At 40.7% G+C, this 21608-nt stretch overlaps 1 protein-coding gene and 1 pseudogene across 5 annotated transcripts in view; both read left to right on the top strand.

The window, feature by feature from the left end:
* Positions 1-21608, top strand: part of ARHGEF9 (Cdc42 guanine nucleotide exchange factor 9) — a 407702-nt gene that overhangs the window by 151630 nt on the left and 234464 nt on the right. The gene's annotated exons all lie outside the window — the stretch shown is intronic.
* LOC127484968 (uridine-cytidine kinase 2 pseudogene) lies at positions 2888-9794 on the top strand (annotated as a pseudogene).

Below are 21608 nucleotides of genomic sequence, written 5' to 3'. Positions count from 1 at the left end.
TGTGCTGTGTGCAGTGGCCATTTGGGGTTATGAAGCAGTGGGTTTCTGAGGTGCTTTTGTATCATTGTTGTTCCTGCTCTGCCAGGCTGCTTTTGCTGCAGTCTGCTCAAAGAGCTGACCCTGCTGAAAATTCTGCCCACACATTGGCCCCAGGAGAGAGGGAGTGCAGTAGGGACTTATTGACCTGTCATTTAGAGGGGAACACGAGTCCTCTCATCACACAGCCAGAAGGTAAATACTGCAATGACAAGACACATCAGCAGCATTGCTGTCTGTAGCTTAACAGTTCGTTTCAATACATTTCTGTTTAATTAAAATATTCCAACACTCCGTATACGTCATCTTCAATCCCCCAGTTCCTTTTGAAGCCCTGCTTGGGAAATCCATTGTTACGACAGCCCACGCTTGTCAGCTGTCACCAGCAGGAGAATAGTTGAGGAAAACGTGTGTTGTTTTAATTGGGAGAGAGAGAATGAGAAGTGACAGGCAAAGTAGTTTCGGTTTTTTAGATGTGGAAAGCATGGACCAGTGAGCGAAAGGCTCTGGAATTGACTGAGTAGAGGGTAGGTAGAAAGGACGTAAGGACTTGAAATCATGTTTTTACAGCATTATTGATGTCCAAGTAAGTTCTAATACCAGAGGAGAGTTGCTTTGTTTTTAACTTATATAACAACCTGCATCAAGAGTGCTGGTGCTGCCTGACGCAAACAGAATACTTAAAGAGTCAGTCCATCTCAGTCTCTCAAACCCCTAGAAAAACCAGCACTTTTCCAATTCACATACCTTCATGTTGAGACACCTATCTACCATACAACAGGTACCACAACCTCTGACTCGGCTTCCAGCTACTAAACATTGCCACTATGTAACAGGCACTCTCTATGATAGTTGCTGGTATTTGCATGTTACAGATTAAAAAATCAGAGCTCTGACTGGTTGATAACTTGCTCGAGGTCACATAGCTAGTAAATGGTTGGGCTAGTGTTCTGTGTGTGTGTGTGTATACATATGAGTGTATATATATATATATTATATGTGGGTTGAAAGGAATAGGGGAGAGAGGGAGAACAGGAGGGAGAGTTTGAGAGAAACAGAAAGATTGTTGGGTCTGAGGGTCAGTCAGAGCAGAGGTGCAAAAATCCTCTTTGCTTCTTAAGAAGGGGTCTGAGACTCTTGGATTTTGATGATGAACAGTAATTTCTGTGGAAGAATGGAAAAAAGGACTGCTGCTAACTAATAATCACAATAATTGCTTTCATGTTTCCTTCCTGAAGCAAGTTGATGGGTATGCATATTTGTGCAGTTACACCAAATAAACACCAAGTACAGTTGGCAAATTCCCTGTCATCCCTGACCATAAACTCACAGTGGGCAGCAGTTCACCATGCAAAACTGCCTAATATGTATCCTTGATTTTAGAGAAACATTTAACTGGTAGGACTGAAATGCATTTTGACACTGCAAGTCGCTGTTAAAGAACCTTATAAAAGGTATGAAGGATTTCCCCTTGCCTGTGGCTTACACTCCAGTCATCATGGACAGATTGTCTCCTAGCCTTTGACACAGCCAGGAAATTTTCAAAAGCTGCTTTGGGTCAGTGCCACGCAGTGTCTCCTAACTCCTTAGCTGAGGAGCTTTTAATAAAAAAAAAAAAAAGCTAACCTTAGTTAACCTTGAATGAGCCAATACAAGTAGCTTTTCTGCTTTCCGCTTTTTTTTTCTGAGAGAAAATAGTTTGTCCCCATCTAGAAATGTACAGTGAATAGCTGAAAACACTTTGGATTTGAAGTCAGGACTTGAGCTCTTACTGTTCTTTCACTTCTGCATTTCCATTTTCTTTCAATTTTTTGTCATCTTCTTCTCCTTGGGAAGAGGGATAGAAGAATTAGTAACAAGTCTGTAGAAAGGGACTTTCTCCTCTTCAAGGTATTGTCATAGCAATCTTTAAAGCCTTCTAGGACATTACTTATCACACTGTTGGGCAATCATTTATTTGAGAATCCATTTCTCTTGTATGAATGAGTTTACTGAAGGCAAAGATTGTGATTTTGTTTCTCTCTGCCCAGGTTCCAGTGGGAACAATTAGATGGCTTAGGTGTTTCACTCATTCAGTAGATACTTAACTGAGGGCCTGTTATCTGCCAGCCTTATGCCAAGTGCTGAATTTCCATTGTCAGTGCAGGGGTGATAGACAAATGACCATGGATCATTTGTCTGTGCATATCCTCAGCAGTCCTGTAGTAGGTTTCTGGCTTATTTATGATAGTTTCAGGATGCAGAACATTGTATTGGGAAGAATATTGTATTGAGTAAATGGTCCTGGAATCTAGGACCTATTCTACTCAGGCCTCCCTGGGTAGCTATAACATGGGCCTTTCTTTCCTCAGGTTCTTAGTTATTTCATCTAATAATAATTGCCAATATTTATTGATGGCTTCCTGTGGGTCAAGAACTGTGTGAAACACTACACATATATTACTGCATTAGTTCTTCCCCATAACATTGTGATAATACTTTTACATATGAGGAACTTAAAAGGATATGTTCAGTGAGACATAGCTAAGAAAAATCAAAGGTGGGGTTTGAGCACAAGTTAAACTCCAGAACCTGGATATTCAACCTCTGTTCTATACTGTATCCTTGAAAAATTAGGCTAATAATATCAGTCCTGCCATCACAACTGTCCATAGACAGTGGAAAGTGTCCATAGATGTGGAAAGTGCTATGTAAACTAAGGCATTTTCTAGATGGAAGCTGTATGACTTTAAGAAGTTAATGGAAATGGAATTAAAAGATAAGTTTATTTTGGTGTGAAAATTTAGAAATCCCTGTGTAGTTTTTTCATAATAGACACTTTTCATGAATTTTGTGAAGACCATTTCAAAAATTTTTGACCCCAAATACATTTATCTTTTAATTCCATTTTACATTAATTTGTTGAAATACTGTCATATTGTAGCTATGGTCAGCTTAGCACCAATGTAAACGTTTTCCATACTGCTTTGTTGCTCAGTTACCACATCATACCTTGAACAACAGTATGGATTGTGGTTAAGAACATGAACTCTTGAAGATTTGCTCAAGTTCAAATCTCAGCTCTGCCACTCACTATTTATGTAACCTTGGGCAAGTATCTAACCCTTCTGTATCTTAGCTTGCTCCTTAGTAAAATCAGGAATGTAAGTATATATTTGTGAGATTGTGGTGAGGATTAAATGTGCTAAGCATTGAGAACATATCTGGCACTTTGAGAATTCAGTGACCTATATTACATTTCTCCACCATTCTACCTAGATTAATACAGATTAGCAAATAGGATGGTGGTAGTGAGAAAGGAAATTTGATTTGGCATGGGTTTAAAGCTGAGATAGCACAATTATAAACCGGGTATAAAGCCAGACTCTGTTTAGAGTGATTCCTGCAGCTGAAGAGCAGTAGACTTAGTCATTGTCATCCAACAGAAAGGCCACAGCTGCCACCTCCCCAGCCTGGCCTTGTATTATGAACCTGTCTTCTTTCTTTCAAGACAAATATCTAAGATGAGGCTCAAGGGAAGAGCTGATAAATGATTGATCCTGGAGCCTGGGCCAGGTTACTGACTTGAAGGAAAGCTCATACCCTGTCTGATAGTGCCAAGGCTTTTGGTTTTGGAATCAGACAGATGTAGGTTTGAGTGTCAGCTCTGCCACTTACATCTCTATATCCTCTGTAAATTACTTTAACCCCTCTGAGTCTGTTGCTTCTCTAAAACTCCTGTATAGTAGTGATACTTACCATAGGTATGCAATAAAAGTTAACTGTTTATTTCCATTCTAACCAGTCTTTTCACCTAGCAAATGTAAGGGTCAAGTAGGGACAGGCTTGGGGCCATAAGAGATCTCAGGGTCATAAGATCTTGGGCTGAACAGCACAGAAGTGGATAGTATGATATCTAGGGCTTAAAATCAGAACCTAGGTTCTAGTCCTAACCTGGCCTTTATTAGCTTTGTTACCATGGGCCTCTTTAAGCCTTTGTTTTCTAATCTTTCACACAGAGATTTGTCCCTACCTTGACTACTTTCCAATATTGTTAGAAAGTACAGATTAATAGATATCCCTGTAATATGTTTATTATGGTCATATCCTGGTGTGATTTGAGAGATGAGAAAACCAGGATAAGGCAAAAGATGTTTGTAAGCAGTGCCTCTGGAAATGAGGTAAGAATTTAGTAAAGGTAAACCCAAGGACCTGCTCAGATACCAAGACAGTTCAGAGTCTGGTAAAAATGAAACAATCTGTATTGATGGAAAACAGGACATTGAGGAACCTTGTAATTTCACCTTCCTAAACATAACCGTTTTTATTACCTCCTATTATGTCCAAGTCTTTATTTCCATGTTGGTATTTTTTAAAGAATTATTTATTTACTTGAAAGTCAGAGTTCCACAGTGAGAGAACAAGAGGCAGAGAGAGAGAGAGAGAGAGAGAGAGAGAGAGAGGTCTTCCATTTGCTGGTTTGCTCCCCAATTGGCCGCAATGGCCGGAGCTGTGCCAGGAGCCAGGAGTTTCTTCTGGGTCTCCCACGTGGGTGCAGGGGCCCAAGCACTTGGGCCATCTTCTACTACTTTCCCAGGCCATAGCAGAGAGCTGGATTAGAAGTGGAGCAGCCGGGACTTGAACCGGTGTACATATGGGATGCTGGCACTGCAAGCAGCGGCTTTATGTGCTATGCCACAGTGCCAGCCCCCATGTTGGTATTTTTATATAGCTGCAATTCACCTATTTCGTTGAACAAACACATCTCTGTACCTACTCTACCAGGACCTGCACCCAGTACTGGCACAACAAAGTTGACTCAGAATTCACTGACTTGAAGGGGCAAATATGTACAGAAACAACAGGAATATAAAATAATAAGTGCTCTAATAAAGTAAAGTACAGTGTGGCCATAGACAAGAGGTCACTTAATTATCATTTGCATTCTTTCACTTTTCCATAAGCTATACATAAATCTTTTCTACCTCTGTTACTGTACACTCTTGATAGTCATGATCCTTTTCCTGTGGTTATATAATATTCCAGCAAGTTAATGTGCCATAATTTACTTAGAAAAATAATGAGAAACCTCTCTTAGGCGACCAGGGCAAGCAGAGAAGGCGCGCAGCTCCTGCAGCTAATGGGCAGGCTGGCGGCGGCACCACCCTTGTGCTCTGAGCAGCCAATAGGCACGCGGCGGCAGAGTAGGTACCTGCGGTGGTGCGTAAGCACGTGCAGCGTGCAGCGTACAGCGTGCAGTGTTGGCTGCCGGGAGCGGAAGAAGCCGTTGTGGGCGTGGAGACGGTGTCCGTGATCATTTGTAGCGGGAAAGGGCATCTCGAGCTATGGCGGGCGACAGAGAGCAGACCATGGAGAACCACCAACATTCCAATGGCTGTGAACCTTTCTTGATTGGTGTCAGTGGTGGCACTGCCAGCGGCAAGTCTTCCGTCTGTGCCAAGATTGTGCAGCTCCTGGGCCAGAACGAAGTGGATTATCGCCAGAAGCAGGTGGTCGTTCTGAGTCAGGACAGTTTCTATCGAGTTCTCACATCAGAGCAGAAAGCCAAGGCCCTTAAGGGCCAGTTCAACTTCGATCACCCGGATGCTTTTGACAGTGAGCTCGTCTTCAGGACACTCAAAGAAATCGCTGAAGGGAAAACGGTTCAGATCCCGGTGTACGACTTTGTCTCCCATTCCCGGAAGGAGGAGACAGTTACTATCTACCCGGCTGACGTGGTGCTCTTTGAAGGGATCCTGGCCTTCTACTCCCAGGAGATCCGCGACCTATTCCGAATGAAGCTTTTTGTGGACACAGACGCCGACACCCGTCTCTCCCGCAGAGTATTAAGAGACATCAGCGAAAGAGGAAGGGATCTTGAGCAGATTCTGTCTCAGTATGTTGCCTTCGTCAAGCCCACCTTTGAGGAATTCTGCTTGCCGACGAAAAAATACGCTGATGTGATAATTCCTAGAGGTGCAGATAATCTCGTGGCCATCAACCTCATCGTGAAACACATCCAGGATATCCTCAACGGTGGGCATGCCAAACGGCAGACCAATGGCTGTCCCAAGAAGCAGATACCAGAGCCCAACAGCAAGCCATAGTAACTCCTGCCTCCTTCAAGCCTGAGCCTCCATGTCCAGGATACAAGGTAGGGATCAGGAGACATCTTTCATCTCTACATACTGTAGAGAATTACTGTATTTTAGAAAAATATCACAGAGAGGAAATGCATTTAACTTTTTTCTTTCTGTATTCTAGAATGGTGAAATGAAGCAGAACTTCACTCTAAGCTTAAGTAACAAACTTCCAGCTATTACTGATGATGCTTAATTATTAATCCAATAGTGTAATCAGCTATAAATATGTTCTTATAAAGAATCTATTTTTGTGTTTTTTTTTTAAAAAAAAACCTTACATGTAACAGCAGTGTGACTATTACTGTTAATGTTGAAAAAAAATCTGTGTATGCAAAACAGTCTGATCAACTGCAAAGGGCAGCTTTCCATTGTACTCACTAGTTATCAGGCACTTTATCTAATTATGGACTCCATATTTAACAGCAGATGAAGAGAAAGTGAAAGGAATCCTGAGGAGATCCAAAAAAGGAAGACCTTCAAAGAAAGCTTAGACAAGCTGAAATTGCTTGAGTTGGAGAAGAGACTTGGGGACTGTTGAAAAATGGTCTTCAAATGAATAATTGTGCTTTGTCTCCAGAGGCTAGAACAAGAGAAAATGGAGCATTTTTAATGTGAAGAACTTGGAAAAAAATGTAAAGCAATAGTCCTTGACATTGAGAGCTGCCGAATTTTAAGATGAATGACAAAAAGACCTTAGAGTTTTCTTCTCTGGAGCTCTTTTACATGAGATAAATTTCCATCTACCTGAGAAGTCTAAGCACACACATGAAATCAGAGTGAGCAAAGTGCCTCTTTAAGATTCCTGCTTTCCCCCACAAAGTCCAAAGGAAATGGCTGTTAAGAATTGTCCAAGCATCAGAAATGGGCCAGAAGCACCGTTCCCTCATCTCTGTCTAGAAAGTGCTTCAAGGAGATATTCCTCTCTAGCTCACTGGCCAATTCAGTTTCCAGGATGATTCTTTTAAAATGGTTTTCATGTTTGAAGTTATAGTCCTAGATAAACTATCTTGTTTTTTGTTCTGAGTACAGTTTATTGTAATAAAAGTTTTCAATTCAATTAAGTGTTAAGTGCCTTCCCTTTCACATTCCTGTTCTCTCAGCTCCTTTAATTTTTCTCCATTGGTTAATTAGCAATCATGTATTGCTTCAGGATAGCAGTGGGTAGTAAAAAGAATGAAGTAATTGGGCAGGTTTAGGCAGAGAAAGCTCAAGGTCTGTTCTCAGCAAGGGTCAGCCCAACAAATAGACTGGACAATTCAAAGGGCTGACAGCTTGATCTAGGGCTGCCCCATAGAGAATGGCTTTCATAAGCAGTAAAGCAAGGCACAAGCTGTATAATGTAAGAAAACTTCTCATTGGCAGCAGCTGGCCTACTGGGAAGGGGGACCTTTTTACATGGGTGAGGATTTCATTTACACTTTGAAGGAGAAGATGAATTTTGCCACGAAATTTCCCCCAAACTACCAGTGCTAACTCTTAATTTTACCCAGCTTTTAATTGCTTCAAGGTTTACACTGAAGATAGCCTCAGTGGGTGTGAATTGGTGGCAGTCTTACTTTGTCACAGCATATGAATTGAAAGACATCATGGACTAGAATCTTTTTGCCAAACCAAAAGTGTCCTTTGGGTCTCTGCTACGAACTAGAAGAATTTTAGTCCAGTTTTAACAGGATCTGGGAGATGGTTTTTTGGATAGTGTTTTCTTTAGCAACAGGAGGTTAGAACTCCCCTCTTCAATAAGACATGATCTGATATTCAATGTTTTCAAATAAAAAGATGTGACAATATTTATGTCACATCAAGTTACCTTGTGTCTCTTACTCCATTCTGCTATAGCTCCCTGGCCACACATTTACATGATGGTTCAATTTTGAGTAGCGTTAATTAATCCATTAGCAAACATTTGCTGAGAGTCTGCTGTGTACAAAGCACTGGGTTGAAGGTTAGGTTCAAGAAACATAGAAGTGGTGAAATTTTATAATCTACAGAGAAGGCAACAGTAGAAGTAGACATGGCTAAAGAACACTTTTCTGGAATGCTATTGGGACAGGAATAATTTCGGTAGCTCCAACTTTCACAAAATTGCTTTCTGGTTAATGAAAAATATTGTCCTACTCTCCTGTTTCCTGCTACCAGCAAAAAAAAAATCCATTAGAGAAAATTGAAGCACTCTCCTCTAATTTGAAAGTATGTGAAGGTCACTCTGGTGGTTACATATTGGAATTTGTGAAGTGGAGGGTTTGGGTGAGGTGCTATAAAGTTACTAGCCTCAAACTAGCTAGCCCAGGCAGGGTGGATATTACAGAGGTTTAGGACATCATTACAGACTGAGTAAAAGGAAGTACTGGTTTTCTCCTCCTTCCTCAGTAATATCAATACACTCAAAATTTTACAACATTTAGGTTTTTCCTTCTTGTTTTCTTTTTTTTTTTTTGACAGCAGAGTGGACAGTGACAGAGAGACAGAGAGAAAGTTTTCCTTCTTGTTTTCTAATTTGTTTATTTAAAAAAATTATTTGGAGGGGGGAGCAGTGCTGTGGCATAGCAGGTAAAGTTGCTGCCTCAGTGTTAGCATCCCATATGGGTGCCAGTCTGGGTCCTGGCTGCTCCACTTCCAATCCAGCTTCCTGCTAATGCACTTTGGAAAGCAGTGGAGAATGATTCAAGTGCTCGGGACCCTGCATCCATGTGGGAGATCGAAGGAAGCTCCTGGCGCCTGGCTTCTGACTGGCCCAGCCCTGGTCATTGTGGCCATTTGGGGAGTGAACCAGCAGATGGAAGATCTCTCTCTCTCTCTCTCTCCCCTTCTCTCTCTCTGTAACTCTGCCTTTCAAATGAATAAACTGGGTTTTTTTTTTTTTGTAAAGATAAAAAAACAGAGTGCGTTAATTTAAAAACAATAATAATGTGTTGTTGTTTGAGAATCTGGGGTGGGATGAGTGGGCTCTCACATCCACTGGTTCTTTCCTCAAATACCCACAATAGATGGGGGTGGGCCAGGGCAAAGCTGGCAACCAGGGATTCAATCCAGGTTTCCTACCCAGTGGCAGAGACCCAATCACTTTAGCCATCACCTGCTGCCTCCCAAGGTGTGCATGAGCAGGAAACTGGAAACAGAATTGGAGCTGGGACTGCAACCCAGGCCTTCCAATATGGGATACAGTTGTCCCAAGCAGTATCTTAACCACATGGCCAAATACTTATCCTTAATTTATTCATTTTTAAATTGACAAAAAGAATTCTAGCAGAATGTGTTCAGTTAAATTTCAGCAATATCAGTAATTTTAAAGAATACAGTATGTTATTATTAACTGTCACTGTTTTGTACAATAGAGCTCTTAAACTTACTCTTCTTAACTCAAATTTTGTATCCTTTAATCAATATCCCTAAATTCTTCCTCCCTAGTAGATAGATATTGTGGTGCGGTGGGTTAAGCCACTGCTTGGGTTGCCCACACACTATAACAGAATGCCTGGATGAGTCCTGCCTCTACTTCCAATCCATTTTTCTGCTAATGTGCACCCTGGGAAGGAAAAGATGATGACTGATGTACTTGGGTCCCTGCCTGCCACCCACATTCAGGATCTGGATGGAGTTTCTGGCTCCTAGCTTTGGCCTGGCCAAGTCATGGCTGTTGTGGACATTTGGGGAGTGAACCAGCAGATGGGAGACTGGCTCTCTCCCTCCCTCCCTCCCTCTCTTTCTCTCTTTCCCCCTGTGTGTATGTGTGTTGCTATGCCTTTCAAGTAAAAATTAAGAAATAAACTTAAAATTATTCCTTCCTAGCTTTTTTTTTTTTGACAGGCAGAGTGGACAGTGAGAGAGAGAGACAGAGAGAAAGGTCTTCCTTTGCTGTTGGTTCACCCTCCAATGGCCGCCGTGGCCAGCGCGCTGTGGCCGGCGCACCACGCTGATCCGAAGCCAGGAGCCAGGTGCTTATCCTGGTCTCCCATGGGGTGCAGGGCCCAAGCACTTGGGCCATCCTCCACTGCACTCCCTGGCCACAGCAGAGAGCTGGACTGGAAGAGGGGCAACCAGGACAGAATCCGGCACCCAGACCGGAACTAGAACGCGGTGTGCTGGCGCCGCAAGGCGGAGGATTAGTCTAGTGAGCCGCGGCGCCGGCCCCTTCCTAGCTTTTAATAACCACTATTTTATTCTAAAACTTCTATGATTTCAGATTTTTTTTTGTTTCATATTAGTGAGATCATGTAGTATTTGTCTCTCTGTGTTTGACTTGTTTCACTTAACATAGTGTTCTCCTGACCCATCCATGTTGTCACAAACAACAGGGCTTCATTCTTTTCAGAGGCTAAATAGTTTTCCATTGTGTATATATTACCACATTTTATTTACCCATTCATCTGTTCATGGATACTTACATTGATTCTACTATCTTGACTATTGTGAATGAAACTGCGGTGAATATGGGAATGCAGATCTGTCTTTGATGTACTCATTTCAATTCATTTGGATATATACACAGAAGTGGGATTACTGAATCCTATGGTAGTTCTATATTTAGTCTTCTGAGGAACCTCCATACTGTTTTCCAGATCGCTGTACTAATTTACATTCTCACTAGCAGTGTACAAAGGCTCCCTTTTTTCTACATTCTTGCTGACATATATTGTGATAATATCCATTCTAACAAGCATGAGATGATACTTCCTTGTGGTTTTAATTTACATTTCTCTGATGATAAGTGATGTTGAACATTTTTTGTATTTCTGTTGGCCATTTATATATCTTTCTTTGAGAAATGTCCTTTTATAAAATTGAGCTTTCTTTCTTGCTACTGAGTTGTTTGAGTTCTTTCTTTTATAGTTTGGGTATTAACCTCTTATCAAAAGTGTGGTTTTAAATATTTTTTTCCACTTCATGAGTTGTCTCTTCATTCTGTTGATGGCTTCCTTTGCTGTGCATACATTTATTAATTGATGTAGTCCCATTTGTCTAATTTTGGTTTTGTTGCCTGTGACTTTATGTTCACATTAAAAACAATCGTTACTGAAACCAGTGTCATGGAACTTTCCTTCTGTGTTTTCTTCTAGTAGTCTTAGAGTTGCAGGTCTTACATTTAAATCTTTAAGCCATTTTGAGATGATATTTTTATGTGGTATGGGATAATGGTCTAATATTATTCTTTTGCATGTGAATATCCAGTTATCCAGCACCATTTATTGAAGAGATTGCCCTTTCCCCCTTGTGTGTTCTTGGCACCTTTGCTGAAAATCAACTGACTGTAAATGCATGGATTTAATTTTGGATTTTCTAGTTTGTTCCACTGGTCTATGAACAGCACTTAGATTTGCATAGACACATGTGCTAGCTCTTATATGCTCTCACTAGGCTAGGGAAGGGGTGTGAGAGAAATAGAGCTTTCTTTCCCCTTTGACCAGCTGGGCAATCAATGATAGAGGGAAAGTATCTCTTTGGCTTATACAGCAAAATCAGGATGATAGCAAGGGATGGAATCAATGCTTTTTTACTTTATCCTTATCACCCTTGGTAATCTTAGCATCCAGGTGAATTGAAGATTCCTCCATGGTCTTGTCCCTATTAAGCCTTAAGTTCACTCTTATAGAAACCTCTATCTTGTCCCTCTCATTATCTCCCCAGTCACCCAAAATGTTAGCATCAATTCAATATCAGCCAGTATTACCATCAGATCATTCTTAGCACTATTATAGGAGATGTAACTGGTGGTAATTTAGTGGTTGATCACTCTTCAAAATCTCCTTTTGCCTTTTAGTCATTAACTGGTACTTTCAACAGGATATGTCATTAGCCTGTTGGCTGACACAGTTTTTTATTGTGTGGGTTGGTACTGGTACCTTGTAAAGTTTTGCATTCCTGGCTCCCTTCCGTTAAATTCTAGTAACACTCACTTGTTAGTTTGACAATGAAAAAGCCCCTCCCATTTCCAAGTTTTCCCCTTACACTCATTGGGCCAGTGGACCCTGTACCAATGACTGCCTTGATATAGCACTAGGCAGGAGCTCTCTGAGGCACTGAAGTTTGTTGTGCTTTTCTTGAACGCAGGATCTGAAACAAAATGAGGTCTTAGAGCTTGTATCTTTTGAGGTTAATTATGATAACACAGCACTGTATACTCTTAACTTGGATATTAGCTTCTAATTTGCTCATGATTCTTAATGAAAATTGGACATCTCTTCACTAGTGGCTAATCACTGAAAGCAGCCTATAAGCAGTCTATGGAAAGCAGTGTGTAGTTTAAAGAACAGCCATTCAGTGGCAGAGAGAGAGAAAGTCAGAGAGCTCCCATCCGTTGGTTCATCCCCCCAATGACTACAATGGCTGGGGCTGGGTGTATGGGTGTATGCCAAACCTGGGAGCTACAAACTCATTCCAGGTCTCCCACTTGGTCCATCACCACTGCCTCCCAGGGTCACCACTAGCAGAAGGCTGGAATAAGGAACTGGATCCAGGATATAAGCCCAGGTACTCTGATGCAGATAACAGGCATTTTAACTGGTGTCTTAACTGCTTGACAAAAAAACATCTGCCCATCTGAGAGATTCTTAGGTGACATATGGACCTGAGTTCAAATCTCACTTTGCTACTTACTGGACATAATGTGTGTAGCAAGTCAGTTTCCTTCTATTAGGCAAGTCACTTCTGCATCAGGAAGCCTTAGTTTTGTTAACTTAAAAATGGGGATTATTATGGACTGAATGTTTGTGTTTCCCTCAAATTTGTAAGGTGAAATCCTAACCCACAATTTAATGATGTCAGAAGATCAGGATTTGGGTATGTAATTCAAATCATGAGGACCCTCATGAGTAGCATTAGTGTCCTTATAAAAGAGATCTCAAGGAACACTCTCTAGCCCTCTTTTCACCATGTGAGGATATAACAATTAATTGAATATCCGCAACACAGACAAGGGCCCTCATCAGATCCCAAATTTGCTGGCTTCCTGATGTGAGTCTTCCAACTTTCAGAACTTTGAAAAATAAATCCCTGTCAGAGAAGATGCTACAGTCACTTTTGGAGTCCAGAACCAGTCTTACCATTCTGTGGTATTTTGTGGTAACAGCCAAAACTGACTAAGCTAGAGATAGTCATAGTTAAATATCTGCCTCATAAGTTTGTAGTGGGAATTCACTAAAAATTTTTTCAAAAAATATTTTTATTTGAAAATCGGAATTACAGAGAGATCTTTTTTTCTGTTGGTTCACTCCCCAGATGGCTGCAATGGCCAGGGTTGGGCTAGGACTGGGCCAGGACTGAGCCAGGAGCTTCATTTGTGTCTCCCACAAGGGTGGCAGGGCCCCAAACACTTGGGCCATCTTCCACTGCTTTCCCAGAACATTAGCAGGGAGCTGGACTGGAAGTGGAGTAGCAGGGACATGAGCCGGTGCCCATATGGGATGCCTGTGGCACAGGTGGTGGCTTTAACTGCTGTGCCACAATGCCAGCCCCATGAAATAGTACATTTAAAGAACCCAGCTGAGTACCTAGTACATAATTCAGTAAATGATAGTGCCTTTTCTTATCACTAACAATAACAACAAAGAGTGCTTTTTATATCTCCTATGCCACACATTGCCACCCTTGCTCCTTGACTTATTGGTTGGATAGTGCCTCACTCCAAATTTATATATTGAAGTTCCAACCCCCAGTACTGCAGAATGCTACCTTATTTGGAAATAAATTTCTTGCAGATGCAATTGGTTAAGATGAATATATGCTCAATAAGTGGGCCTTTAATCCAATATTACTAAAATGGAAATTTGGGGAATACATACAGACAAGGCAAATGTCACACAGAGACCAAGGCAGAAATCTACAAACCAGTGGATTACAAAGATTGGCATAAAATCACAAGAAGTCAGGAAAGACCTGTTTTCTCACAGCCCTTATAAGGAACCAGCCCTGGTGACACCTTGATTTCAGACTTCTAGACTCCAGAAGTGTGAGACAATACATTTCTGTTGTTAAAGCCATCTGGTCCTTAATGGCAGCCCTAAATGATTCACAGTCCAACAAACTTCATCTGAGCCCAGGGATCCTCACTTGTCCTGGGAATTCATCTCTGTTTTCCCTGCTTTTGCCAACAGTCCTTGAAATTTAACAGTGTTAACTGCTGCAGCTGCTGTTACCATTCTACTGACAGCCCCTTTGCAGATGCACTAGGTTCTGGCTTGGCATGACCTTATCCTTTTCCAGTTCTCTGTTTGTGTCAGTAAAATAAGAAATCAGATAACTTGAATCCACCTGGCTATAGCTTCATTTTAATTGCTAGGGACTATTTTTATTATCACTTTTCACCTAGAGATCACCTAGTTAATCAGTTCCCATAACCCATTTAGCTATAGAGACTGTATTCTTCCCTCTTCCCTCTTTCCTTCTCTTGCCCCTATAAAGAGTAGTGTAAGATCAGGAGCCAGTTTTTTGTTTGTTTGTTTGTTTGAATTTTGCTTTCTGATCTAGGGGCTAGAAGTGATCTGAGTGCTAGAGAAAGTCAGGTCAACAGGTCTACAAACGCTTATTGGATGGGGGTGGGCATACATTGGTGAATCTGTTTTAGTTATTACTGTTTTCTCTAGAGAGTTAATCAGAATAATAATCACATACCACAGCAGGAAGGAGGCTTGCAACCCATCAGATCCACTTGGCAAGTCATTTGCCATTTCACTGAATTGCGTTTCCTCACCTGCTGTGTGCAAACAGGACTTACTGTATTAGCTGGAAAGGGAGAAAAGAGAAGTAAGGTGAAGGGAATGGTTGGAAATGAAAGAGCGGGAGGGGAGGAAAGGGGAATGAAGGAGAAAGAAAGAGAAAGGGAAAGAATAAGAATTGGGATATCAGGTCAGAATGTGTTCAGTGTCTTCCCAGCCTTTGGGGTAGGATGGAGTTAGAAAGCCCTGTTAATGGAAAGGGAACATCATTGCTGTACTGGACTTAACATTTTCTAGGAAGAACTGTTAGGTTTATCAAATGCTTGTTCCATACTAGGTCCTTTATCTTTTAAAATTTATTTTTATTTAAGAAAGAGAAAGCACTCTTATTTGCTGGTTTACTCCCCAAATGCCTATAAATGGCCAGAGGCTAAATCCTGGAGCCAGGAACTGAATGCAGGTCTCGCCATAGGTGGCAGGAGCCCAAAAATTTGAGCTGTTACCTGCTGCCTTCCTGGGCCCGCAATAAACAGGAAGGTAGAATCAGAACTCAGAGCCAGGAATTGCATCACATACTTCAAGGTGAGATACAGACATCCTAACTAGTGTCTTAACTACTCAGCCAAATGCTCATCTTTTAATTTCATTGATGAGAAAACTGAGGCTCCAAAATCCTGTTTCAAAAGTCGGTTTTTGTTCTACTATATCACATTTCCTCCTACTTGATGCAGGCATGCATTTTTATGTGCTAGAGAATGACCTTGTGAGAGCCCTTAGCTAGATTTGAGTTAGAAAGAAGAAAAAGAGTAATTATAAACTCCCAAGGACAGTATCAGATTTTCAGCTTTGTCTTTGATGCCAGTGAAAACTTAAAATACAGGAGAATACTAGATCTCAGAGCTGAACAATATCTATGGACTAGCCCCTGCTTGTTCCTCTCCACAGAGTCGTCATTTTCCAAACCACAGCAACAATATGGGAAAGAAAGTGATGATCACAATAGGCCAGGGAACTGAGGGAGATCTGAAACTTAACAGAGTCTCTGCAGTGGAATGAGCATAACCTATGGCATGTTTTTAGGAAGAAGGTAGGTAAGCCAATTTGTAGTCAAAGTAAGTTGGACACCAGCAGTACCAGAAGCCACCCCTGTAAGTAAGCTGACATATGGTACATTACACACCTTAAGGCCCTTTCTAGCTTCTTATCTTCTGGACTGTAAGATACGGTAATCATTGTTGGTCGCTAATATTCTGGCTCCTGATATAAGTTTACTTAGGGTAAATTGGCACTGATGCCTTTGTGAACAAGCCAATTTTTAACTTTTTGCATTTTGATATTTTTGTTATTATTACATGTGGGCCCAGGACATTTCCCTAGGTCATGTTGCAGAAAAACTAATGAGAAAAGCCTTTATAATGAGCACTGCAATGGCTCTCTTGGTTGTTGTCGTGCTTGGAAATAGCTTTCAGATTGGAGGCAAAAAGGCTAGGGACCAGTCCTCAAGAAAGAAGCAGTCCTCAAGAAAAAAGTCTAAGTAATGGCTCATGAGAGCCTTTTGGCCAAGTGATATTCAAGTTTCTGACACTTTTATCATTCAGTAAAAGAGTAAATCCACTGCAACTTCCAATTAGTCACACCTATCATTCTGCCCCATAGGGCCCCTGTGGGCCAAGAGAAATGCACCCTGGCTTCATTTCGCAGGTCTCAGGCCATCCAGATCTACCCTCACAGCTTCTCAGATCCATACGGTCAGGTTGTATCAGGGGAGTATGACCTTGAAATCTATTCAGGGCTCCCAGCTCCAGCTTGGAAATGGTTTTTCCAGCTTAGAATTGAGTGCCTGTTTGATTTGGGAAGTTATCTAGTAACACTTCTTCACTTGCTAACTTGTAACCTTGCACATGCTATTTTGCCTGTCCATGCTTCAGTTTCTTCCTCTGTACAGTGGTAATATGAGGATTAAATGAATGAACTTATTTAAAACAAGTGATAGTTATGATTATGATGATTGTCCTGCCACCTCCATTCTAAAAATGAAGAGGCACAGAGAGATCTTCCATCTGCTGGTTCACTCCCCATTGGCCATGATGGCCAGAGCTGGGCCAGGCCAAAGCCAGGAGCCAGGAGCTTCCTTGTGTGTCTCCCACGTGGGTGCAGGGGTCCAAACACTTGGTTTATCCACCACTGCCTTCCCAGACACATCAGTAGGAAGCTTGATTGGAAGCTGATCAGCCAGGACTCAAACTGGTGGCCACATAGGATGCCAGCACTGCAGGGGAAGCTTAATCCACTGTGCCACAGTGCTGGCCCCATGAAAAAGAAATTTTAAAATGCAGCGAATAGCTTTTGGAGTAACTCTAGAGCATTTACTGGCAATGCAAATTTACTAAGCTCTGGAACCAGTGGTGTGCTGGTAAATATTTAACAACCAGCTCTCTAGGGGTTAGAGGGGAGGGAGAGCCATAATTTGTAGCATTTACCAATATCAGACTACCAACTCCATGTTACTGAATTCAGAAAAGATGCACACTGTTATCTGAGGGTACTTCAAAATGTATGTGGAAAATAGAATTAAAAGATAAGTTTATTCTACTGCAGAAAATTTTTAGAATCCACTGTTAGTTTTCTCACAATATATATTTTCAGTGAACTTTTTGTAGGCCCCCTCATATTCATGGATTTAAATTTTTTGCACCAAGATAAACATATCTTGTAATTCCGCTTTCCATGAACTTTTTGAAGTACCTTCATGTAATATTTCTACCATAGATACAATATCAAATACATAGTAGTTATATATTACATATATAATACACATGTGTATAATCTAATAATACTACAGATAAGAGTAAAATCTTTTTAAAGGGATGCAATTTGAGTATTTATTACTCTTGTTCCAAATATTTAATTGTATGTATTTTTAATTTAATTTTTACATTTTAACTTTTTTAAAATTGTGGTAGAAAAACAGTAGTGCAAAATATATTCACATTGTTGTGAAACATATCTCTAGAATTTTTCCATGCTGCAAAGTTGAAACTCCGTATCTATTAGATGGTGATACCTCATTTCCCCCTCCCTCTATCCCTGGTAACCACCATTCCATTTTCTGTCTTTATGAATTTGACTACTTTAGTTATTTCATGTAAGTGGAAACACATAGAATATTTGTTTTTTTGTGACTGCTTTATTTCACTTAGCGTAATGTTCCTCTATGTTGTATCATGTATCAGAATCTTTCTTTTTAATGCTGAATGATATTCTGTTGTATGTATATACAACATTTTCTTTATCCATTTATTTGTGAATGGACATTTGGATTGTTTCTGTCTCTTGGCATATGGACATGGATGTTAATTTAATTTTAATGCCGGCTGTATTTTTAACAACTGACTCACAAATTTCCTAAAAAGTTGGCAATCAGCTCCAGAGAGTTGGTACAAACTGGCTTCAGCACATCTCTGCCTAGATCCAATGATTGAGAGTGCACACAAACCTTCATTTGAAGATTTTTCAACTGGACTACTTTGGAGAATTTAAGGAATGCTTGACACCTGGGGATAGGAAGATGGACAGAATTATCAGGAATTTTGCACTAGTGGAATTACAGAATAGAGAAGGCCTTTGGTTTTGAGATAATTTAGCCTTATTACTCAAGGCATGGTCTGTGGCTTTACCTGGGAACTTGTGAGACATATAGAATCCCCTACCCTACTCCAGAGTTACTGAATCCAAATCTTCATTTTAACAGGGAACTCCTGTGCAGCTTAAAACTTGGAAAGCACTAGTTTAGTGTATACCCCCACAACACACAAACACAAAGTGCTGCAACCTCTCCTACCTCCCCCACCCATTTTATAGACGAGAAGATTAGGTCTAGAGAGGTAAAGAGATTTATCCAAAATTAGAGTGTGCATCAGTAGCAGAGATGAGTCCAGAATTACTACACCTCTGAAGGTGATTTTTGGATCTTTCATTCTACTCTGGTGGCAACAAAAATGTATAGCATGTATAGATTCAAATATTCATGAAGGAAATTATATGATGGTGTAGTTGGAATTTGCTTTACAATGCCCCAAAAAGTTTGGAACAAAATGGCTTTAAATTGCTAACTATTGCAGCTGGGTTATAGGTACCTCAAGATTTACTATATGATTCTGTTTGTGAGTACATTTGAAAATTGCCATAATAAAAAGTAAGAAGAAAAGTGGAGGAAGTTCTGATAATATCATAGTAGCTGAAATTAGGTTTTTAGATTATTTGTGGTTTACAGAAATGTCCAGCAGGTGGATGGGGACCAGACCAGAGAGATGCCTGTGTTTCACTCCCAGCAAAACATACTGTCTCTCCCTTAGGACCCTGTATGTCTGGCACTTGGAGCTGGACTGGGTTTGCATCATTAGTACTCTGGTACCTCTACCAGATGAGAGAGAAGAGGACTTGAAGTAGAGCCCCAAACTCCAAAAATCAGAACCTCTCATAGTATTAGATTCTAACATGCTGAGAGGATACCCTGTCAGGTTTCCCCAACTCAAGCTGTTTGGAAAGCATTATTGTTGGGGATGAAGAGAGACTGGGATAGAGGCAGGCAGAGAAATATACTTTCCAAATTGACATGTAGTTGAAGTAAATTTGAAAAGAAAATGAAAGCTGTTTTTTTTTTAATATTAATTCTAAATATGACACTTTGCAGAGGGTTCATGGCCGCAAGTCAAGAGCTAAGTCTGGTAGGAGGATGAGGGGCCAGACACCTTGCTTGGGAGGCCATAGTTTGTCTGTTAGAGTGTTGGAGTGTAATACAAAGAATGTGCCTGTTAGAGTGGCCCACCCCTGCATCCTAGCTTCTCTCTGATTGCCCAACTCTCAAGAACTGCAAAAGCATTAAAGTCCTCCCTTCAGGGGCTTATAGAATTGTCTTTGAGAGCTGGTTCTTTTTCAGTTTTAGGGCTGTCATACAGTGAGAGAGGACTATGAAACTGGAGAATGAGAGGGACAGTCTGATAGGATTTCCGTTTCCAACTGAGGACCACCTCTGCCCCACCTAGTCTTTGAGTGGGACTTTGTCCTCCTAGCTCAACACCCATAGTTGACTCACAGCCCAACAAGCCCACACTCAACAACATGCTTGCTTGTGGCATGCTCATTTGGTGGGGTTCACCTCAGCATACACTGCAAGTTACCCAATCCTTGATTCTCTGGTTAGGGCAGGCCTCACACAAAATGGTGATCCCTAACCTTTGTCAAAGTCTTTCGAAGTTTCATGTTCTATGGATTTAGGACCTTTCATCACACTGTGTGTGAAAAGCATTTTAAACACAACTGTGGTGGTTGATACTGGTAAAAAGGGTGGGGCATGGAGGGGCAGATAGGCTCCTGAGGGATGAGTTATCCAGGTTGGGGGTATAGAGTGCTTTTTTCAATGGGGGACATAGGGAGGCCCGGCCAGGAGGGAAGGCTCTTTGACACAAACTGGATGTGACATTCCTGGCAGTTAGATCCTGTGTGTGGATGCAGGGCAGAGGTCCTGAAAGTCAGTGATATGGAGAGCAATAAATTCTAGGTCTCCCAACTGCTAAGCAATGTAGTAATGACTGGTAGCAGGGATGAGAGGATGGATACCTTGCTGGGCAAACAATAGTGTAGTTTATACTATTTTCTCTACTTCTGTTTGTATTTGAAAGTGGATCTCTCTGAGGCTAAAGTGTAAGTGGCCTGGCTAGCCTTAAACCAAGCTCAAATAATCCTGGATTTCCAAAAATAGAATGTTCAAACTATCTTGAAAACATAAAAATGACATTGCTGAGGTTGAAGCAGGGCTGCCCTTTAGATGCTTCTGTCATCATATGATTACCTTCTTACCTCATCATAGCCTCCAAGGTGTGCCCTCAGAACTCTCCGGCTCCTCAAAAATCACTGGACTAATCTGTCTCTCCTCTTTTTAAACACTTTTTGTTTTTTTTTTTTTTCTGGGAACTTTGAAATACATGTGAAACAATGTAATGTACCCTCATATGCTTATGTTAACAATTAGTAATTTATTCTTTTATCCACTCCCTCAGCCCACATCTCTAGAATATTTTGAAGTAAATCTTTGATTTCATCTATCATTTTTATCTGAAAACAGTATGAATCTCTAAATTATAAGGATTCTTTACTACAATTATCAAGCCTAAAGATATACTAATAATAATTACTTAATATCATACAGTGCTCAGTTAGTGTTCAGATTTCCCTGAGTTCTCACAAATGAAATTTTTAAGCAACTTTGTTTCAGAAGGATTTTAATAATGTCTTTACCACTATAAATGAGTGATACATCTCTTAAGTCTTTGTTAAGCTTAGGGTCTAGGTTCTCTCAGTCTCTCTTTCAGTCTCTGTCTCTGTATCTCTCACATCAACATCCATCGCTGTTCTTCCCATTCACTGTCTCACCCTCCATGGTGGTTACTGTGGGCTGGAGTGATCAGGGGGTGGTTGGAGAAATGTTGGTCAAAGCATACAAATTTTTAGTTATATGAGAAGGATGTGTTTAAGATATTTATTGTGCAGCTTGGTGATTATAGTTAATGATCACATGTTGTATTCCTGAATAATTAGAAGAATAGATATAAAGTGTTGTTGTGACAAAGATGATAACTTTTTGAGGTAATATTGGGAGCAGTTGAAAAAGTTCATTGAAACTGGAATTAAAATATAAGTTTATTTGGTGCAAAACATTTTTGAAATTCTTGAATGGTTTTCTTATAATTCTGCATTTTCCATGAACTTTTTGAAGCTCCTTCATGTATGTTAATTAGCTAGG

The sequence above is a fragment of the Oryctolagus cuniculus genome, chromosome X (genome assembly GCF_964237555.1).
Source record: "Oryctolagus cuniculus chromosome X, mOryCun1.1, whole genome shotgun sequence".
Taxonomy (NCBI): Eukaryota; Metazoa; Chordata; class Mammalia; order Lagomorpha; family Leporidae; genus Oryctolagus; species Oryctolagus cuniculus.
This window is presented reverse-complemented; position numbering and strand designations above follow the sequence as displayed.